Raw genomic sequence first — 7,602 nt, 5'->3', positions numbered from 1 at the left:
CTGAAGACCACAAGGCTGCAGGGATGCCTCTATAACTTTATTTACAGGTCTATGCATTATTGCACAATTGGAACAATACTATGCTTAGTTTCTAAACTGATTTTACACCAGAGACATTTTAATGGTCCAGATGTCCCCTAAGTGCTGCTCTGGTTGGCCCCAGTGATGTGACCTTAGGGTAAAAATAAGCAGTAAACCAAACCACATTTTTTCCACTGCCCCTTAGAGAGTCTCTGCGTGCCTGTGCCAAATGACAATATGCACTTGCAGTCATAACCAGTCCTGAGCTGTTTTGTCCTTTATGTGTGTGTAGTCCCCATCTCCTTTTCTGCTCATTGCATATTCAAAAGATTGTCCAAATCTCACATGTCAAAAACCTGATGAACCTGATCATTTAAAGCTATCACCAGCAGCTGTTGAAATGCCGTGCACGTAAAAGTGACACACTGACAAAATATGCAAGATAAGTTCTTAAATGTATCAAAATACACAAATACTAAGTTGAGAAAAATGAAACAACCAAGCATGCAAGAAGTTTCCTGTTTGAAAATGATTGTTGCATTTTTAGTATTGGCACTGAAACACACAAAGGCTTGAACTTGTTCAAATGTAGTGTGTAATACAAGTAATACATGTGTAATAGAAAATAATGACAAAACACACACACACAGGAACCTGGAGAGACTTCCTAGTTTTTATTTTGTTTCTTTTATGGGCCCCCTGGTGGCTGTGGGGCCCCAAGCAGCCATGTAATTAGCTGATGCCTGAAGCCAGCTTTGGGGTCTGGTGAAGTAACACTTGTGTCATCTATGCCTATTTTAATTAAACTGCAATGTGTGTTTTACTTCTTGACGCTGGTGTAGACTTTTTCTTTTAATGCCCCACTTTTTTTTTTTTTTTTTTACATATTTATGGATTGTAACATTCCCTGTACAGTCTGTTCATCCCTGTTCAGATCCTTCAAATTACTCGTAAATGTGCCTTTGTTAGATTTAGACATTTATGATTCTTTTTTTTAATCCTAGATTTCTTATTCTGTACGCTAATTGGTACCTGCGATGCTTTGTCTCTGGTATCTAATAAGGGATGAGAGGACAACAGTATCCTTCAATCCTTTCTCGGTCAAATCAACAGTTTTAGAGAAGCAGACAGTTCAACTGGCGAAACGCAGTTGGGACTAATAAAATGTTCAAAGTTTCACTGTGATGCCTGTAAGCGCTGGAGTGGAGGCTGTGACAAATCAAAAGTAATTTCTGTGAAAAAACTTTGGTACGTTTCCTGTAAAAGAAAGTTTACTTACACAAAGACAATTTAAAGTCATTTACATCATGCATTAATACATAATAATAATAAGGCTTTTAAATGCAAATTACAAGAACATTAAACAAAAGGAAATAAAAACAAGTTTAGAGATGTAAGAGTAGGATAATTCATGATGAGCTTTTAAGGCTCAGCTGAAGGCAATACACAATATTAAAGGTATTAACATTTAGTATCTGAGATCTTTGCTCGGTTTTACTCAGTAACTTCTAAGTCCTTGTTTAATTTGCCCCCTGGGAACAGTTAGTATCCTTTATATCGCAGTAAAGAGTCACATTAGTAGGATTTATTAAGATGGCAAAACAACACATTAAAAGAGAAGCTGGACAAAGGTATGAGTTAAAAAAAAACAGTGCAAAGGTCTAAGATTCACTTTATTTCAAATGTATCTTAAATTAAACGTGCAAAAATGCATGCAGTATATCAAAATGTTTGGGACTATAGTCCATATAGAATTCTTCATCTTGCACCATGTCTGTGGTTTTATCATTTTCATTTTATTACTCACTATTGCAAACAACCATCTATACCCGTACATGCCACTAGACGCAGTCGCCCAATGCCAGATTCCAGGAAGGCTAAATGTTCACCGAACAAATCCCTTTGGGGCAGCTTGAAGGCTTTTCATGGGCAATGAGGAAGAGAGGACATGTGTGCGTAGCAGGCAGATGTGGTTCACTGATGTGGAAGTAGCAATGGCTCCTCTTTCTCATAGTGTCATTGGGACTGAGTGGTTCATCTGAGGATAGCAGCAGCAAGACGATGGCACATGACCTACAGACATAAGCAGCGTGCTGCTGGCTGGTGGACACCCTTTGTCTATTCGTGGAAACCCCAAGAGGAGGATACTGAGAGGTCACAGTATCCTGACCTCATGTCAGCTTCATAGCTTTTGATATGATCTACGCCTGAAGTATTGGGAAAAAGGCCACACTCTTTTTGATTTAGAGTTTGGTGGGCTTCATTTTTTGCTGGGTTATTCTGTTTCTCTGCTTCTTGTTTAAAAGAAGATGCTGAAAAGGTGGTTGCACATAAAAGATTAAAATCAAGGGTACTCACACTTTCTTGTGTCTGCAACTTGGAAATACTTGTGTAAGGTTGGCGAAACAAGCAGTAACTGAGATGTAAAGAAAATAGCCTGTTAAACAAGTAAAATATGGATGGATATTACACTGTAGACTTACCTATATTAACAAAGGATGAAACACTCATAAGACAGCAAGTGATGATTTGTCCTTAGATACACATTGGAGTAAACGTTCTTTTTAATCTACTCTACATGAATGAAGTGCATATTAAATAAAAGGGATGTGACCAACATTACTTGCAAAGTTTCTGTTTCCTTGAACTCTATACTTCCTGTATTAAGTGAAATACATGTTAAAATAGCATAATAGCATGTGTCTTCACCACTAATGCATTGAAATAAAGGAAGTAATACTTTAAATGTGTAAGAATGACCTCATTTACAAGTGTGAACATCAAACTAGACAAAAGTGATCAAAGAAACCCAACTCAACATTTGCACTGCAACAAACTTGCAAGTACATTTCAGGATTCAAAAGCAGTTATCTTAATGTTTCTATGTTGCAATGAAACCCAAGACTTTTACTGCCCCATTCTTTTAATTGGTATTATTAATGCTGGAGAACGTAGTCTAATTAAAAATAATAATACTGCTATGTAAAATTCAGCAATGAAACACTAACTAAAATTAGTGAATGAGATTTTTGTAAGAACATTCAGTATAAATTAATAGTGATGAGAGTTGCTATGAATGATGCTTCCATTATGTGTGAATTGTAGCCTCAGTTTCCTGTTCTTAGCTGACATGAGTGGCACCCAGTGTGGTTTTCTGCTGCTGTAACCCATCTGCTTCTAGGTAAGACATGCTGTATGCAAATTTCTGCATACCTCAGTTGCAACGAGTGGTTAGTTGAGCTACTGTTGCTTTACTGTCACCTCAAAGCAGTCTGACCATTCTCCTCTGACCTCTGGCATCAACAAGGCATTTTCTCCCAGAAAACTGCCACTCACTGGATATTTTCTCTTTTCCTGACCATTCTCTGTAAACCCTAGAGATGGTTGTGTGAGAAAAAGACGACAGGCCAGCAGTTTCTGAAACACTCAAACCAGCCTGGCAACAACAACCAAGTCACCTAAATCGCTTCAGTTTGAACTTCAGCACGTCATCTTGACTATGTCTACATGCATAAATGCATTAAGTTGCTGCCGTGTGCTTGGCTCATTAGAGATGCATGTTAATGAGCATTTGCCAGTGAGTACATGTTACTTGCCACCAATGATAGCTGATGTATGCATCGAGTGATGATAAATAAAAAAACGTGACCAGCCGCAGCCATATTTTAAATCTTTTTAATATATCTCACATTTGATTTATTTACAAAAGACAGTGGCTTTGTGACATAAAACTCTGTTTTGTAAAATCAACATGAGAAACAATGGGTACCAGAAGCATAACCATACAGAACACATACATAGATAAATAACATCAGGGGAGCGTTGTCGCCGAGGTTGTCCTCGTTACACATTGTCTCTCTGCAAACATTAAAAGGATCACGATGTATGCACCTCTGTGTGACCAGCTATGTTATAATTGTATTACCCCGAGTTTGGTCTGACAGGGTATGTACATACAGTATTGCCTCTGCGTTGGTTAAAATGACATCAGTGACTCTCTATCAGTAGATCTGGAATGTGTGTGTGGTTTTTTAAATTATCTTTTTTTCTGAAATATTTAATATGAGTTTGTTTTTGTTTGGGGATTTTTTTTTCCCCAGCAGATGAAATCATTAAATACGAACATCTTCAGGCATTCTGTGAATAAACTATGAACAACAACGTACTAATGCAGATATACTTTGATATATACCTGGAATTTGACACACAATGTCTGCAAACAGTTTGGCACAAATGTAAAGGCTGAGCATGAGTAAGTTTCCCCCAGAACATAATAAATAAATAAAATCAAAAGCTAAAACAGACATAAAGGCTGACAGTATTTGCTGAATGGTTACTTTGTACAGCACTCTACAGAACAGCTACAGGCACGGACTGAAAGAACAAACGGAAAGCTCAATTTTGCACCGGAATGCATGGTTGAAATGACGGGGAAGACAGGAACTCGCTAAATTTTTACCTGTGCAGTTTTGTAATTTTGGGACCTTTGACGCCGGACGAACTTTTTGACAGCAGGGGTCCCAGAATTGTACTTTACGGCACCTGCTATATATTATATTTGGGCAATTATACAAGTGAATCCTTATTCCAACAAAATCATTACAATAACGATACTCCACTAATATTGTAAACCATAATAACAGTAATGATAACGCAGAGCAGAAAAGAGAACTTAATGAAAAACGTCACATTAAGAACAACAATAACAGAGGAGTGTCTTTTTGTTGTTTTTCTTGACACAGTGTAACAGGTTGTTCAAACCCTATACTTAGCTTATAGCACAGGCTTAATTTACAAATCTCAAAGCAGAAAAAAAAATGTAAATAAATAGATCACACTTTTTGTAGTTTAACTGAGGCAGACTTTACCCTGCGCTTCTTTCTGGGACTGAACACATCCCTCTTAAACTGCTCACCAACGTTTACCAATCAAGCATTTACTTAAAAACCCGACGTTGCCTGTTTTCATATGAGATGAAAGGCTACTCTGAAGGACAAAACAGTGAGCTAGACAAAAATGTAAAATTAACTGAGACTCACTCTACTAGTGACGTAGGATAAACTTCCTTTCATGTTAACAGCTGCCTCCTTAACAGGCGAATCACTCTGCTTTTCCACAAAAAGTACAAATTCACACACAGACAAACTATATTCAACAACATGCTTCACTGAAATCTCCTTTTCTTCGAATCCAATAAATAAAACAAACTTGACTTGGTAGAATGTGAAACTATTTTGGGAAACTTCAACAAAGCCAGTGACCACAACTGCACTATTCTGCAGTTAAATCCTCCATCTTCAATTAACATTGATCTTAGTTTGTGGCAAAAGATTTCTTCATGTTACCATCACATTTCACCTAAATTACCTCTGCAGTCCCTGAGCACCTACCTTCATTGCACATACACATTGTCAATATTCTCGAAATAACAAAATAAAGCTATTAAAACATTATCTACTTGCTCACTAAAACCTTAAATCCTCAAATTTTATAACTCAAAACTAAAAGTCAGTGCCTAATTCATTACTATTTAACATCCTGAGGTGCTTCTCTATACTTTAAACCAGTGTTTCCCAACCCTTTGGAGCCACGGCACATATTCCCCATTAGAAAAATCACACGACACACCACCAAACAAAAATGTCACAAAAAGCATATTGATCATTTTCCCCGGCACCGGCCATAGCGGAATTGGTTTGGTTTGTCCCCAGTATACCTTTTTTGCTTTCTTCTGACCACTACTACAGCAACCCATTTAATTAGAGCAGCCAGTTATACTGCCCTCTAGTGGAACAGAATGTAATACAGTAGTTCTGCCAGTCGCTGAGTACTAATCAGGTGGAAACAGATAACGGCACACCTGATCATTTCTTACAGCACACCTATGTGCCGTGGCACAGTGGCTGGGAAACACTGCTTTAAACAATAAATACTGAGGCTACCAGCTAGTCAGTGTCATTTGCAAGGAGGCACCATGCTGTGCTGAGCAGTACAATGCCCTTCAGGTGGTTCAGTTTTCACTGGGAGGAAACAAGGCTTGGCTCATTATTGTGTATAGAGCAGCCCCTCGGTTTGTAAGCGCACAGCCCTCTTTATTTGCAAGGGTTTGCTCACTGAGAGCACATTAGCAGCAGAATAGTATAGACTCATCGAGTGTGTTTACATGCTCCTGATATTCTGGAAACAACAGTGGTAAAAGTTCCATGCTATTCCTTATTCATTCCAAGATTTTTTTAAACGATTAAAGGAAAAATTCAGCCTTGTGGAAACTACACCTGCTTGCTTTCTTGCCAAAAGGAGAAAATCAAAATCAGTGTCAGATGTGTACTCTGGTCTGGAAGGTAAATGCAGGACAATAGCAATCCTTGCAATCACCGTGGTCACTGAAAGGTTGCCATGGTCACCAGCAGTTTGCATGAAAGACTTGTCTGCAAACATTTGCAAACTACTCACCAAGCTGTAGCGAAACTGTTTATAGTAAAACAGAAACCAGAAATGGAGAACTTATGCCGTCAAAGTAAAAGTTGTGCCTTTTGAAATGTGTTAGTTGCAGACGATAAGGAAACTTTGATTTTTTTTTTTCTCACACTTTTCACAGCATCACTGTTGCTTGCAGACAAATTACCATCTCCATTGCAAACTACAGGTAGCCAGATAAAGGTTTTTGATGCATCACCTTATGTGCAACTAGTTTCAATTAGCAACCAGGGGCTCGTTGACTGGTTTCTAGACCTGTGTGAGTCAGGCTTAAGCCAGTATTCTTGGCTAGAAGCGGGTGCTCAACAGCTAACTTGGTTTTGCTTGCTTTTAAATATTCGTTGAAAGAAAAATAGAAAAAACAACCAAATCTAGTGATTTTATTTTATTTTTCCCAGCTAAGTTAGCTAGTATTTTGTTTTTGTGATTCTTGATTGCCAGGCCAATGGCTTCTGACAGACCAGCTAACCCTCCTCCGGCTTTTATACTAGATTAATCTAATTTTGTCCCAGCTTAATCCTTTCATAGCACTACGAGAAAGGAAATGAAATATTCCTTAATATGAAGCTTTTCTCCAGGCTGTGACCAGAGCATAGAGCGTCTTTGCTATTGGAGACTAGAGTGGCAGAATACAGATGTGCAGGTAAACACACTCAGCATGAATTCTGAGGCAGGACACTTCTGACACTCCAGCTGTCATCATAAACCCACAAAGAGCTGGCATAGTGTGGTACAGTACCTTTATCAAGACACGAGTGCAACGTCATGCAAAAAATATCAAAACAGAAAAAAAGAAATGCTAGTGCTAATCATACAAAAAGCAATGACAGGGAACATGTGGTGACAGCAGGTCGCCTTCATGTCGGGGCATTCCCAAGGTCATGTGTGTACAGAATCTTATATACAGATGATCTGCTGCGGTGGAACAGTTGGGAGAGAAAGCACAGCAAGCCATTCCTTAGCAGTCATGAGGGAAATCATTGGGTAATTACAGCAGTTTTTGTTTACAGGACAACATACATACTTGCTAATTATACACATCTTGCTACCAGCAAGGTGCGAAGAAACTTTTTTTTTTTCACATAGTGAAATCCTGTTAGATTA

The 7,602-nt window shown here is 38.4% G+C and overlaps 1 protein-coding gene across 1 annotated transcript in view; it reads right to left on the bottom strand.

The window, feature by feature from the left end:
• Positions 1-3,741: 3,741 nt before the first annotated feature.
• dtnbb (dystrobrevin, beta b) overlaps positions 3,742-7,602 on the bottom strand; it is a 39,194-nt gene continuing 35,333 nt past the window's right edge. The window contains exon 21 of the mRNA XM_080871579.1: positions 3,742-7,410. The gene's annotated coding sequence lies outside the window, so the exon portion shown is untranslated. The remainder of the gene's footprint in view (positions 7,411-7,602) is intronic.

This window comes from Rhamphochromis sp. 'chilingali', assembly GCF_963969265.1.
Source record: "Rhamphochromis sp. 'chilingali' genome assembly, chromosome: 21".
Lineage (NCBI taxonomy): Eukaryota > Metazoa > Chordata > Actinopteri > Cichliformes > Cichlidae > Rhamphochromis > Rhamphochromis sp. 'chilingali'.
The sequence above is the reverse complement of the archived record's forward strand: the minus strand, read 5'-3'. Positions and strand labels throughout refer to the sequence as shown.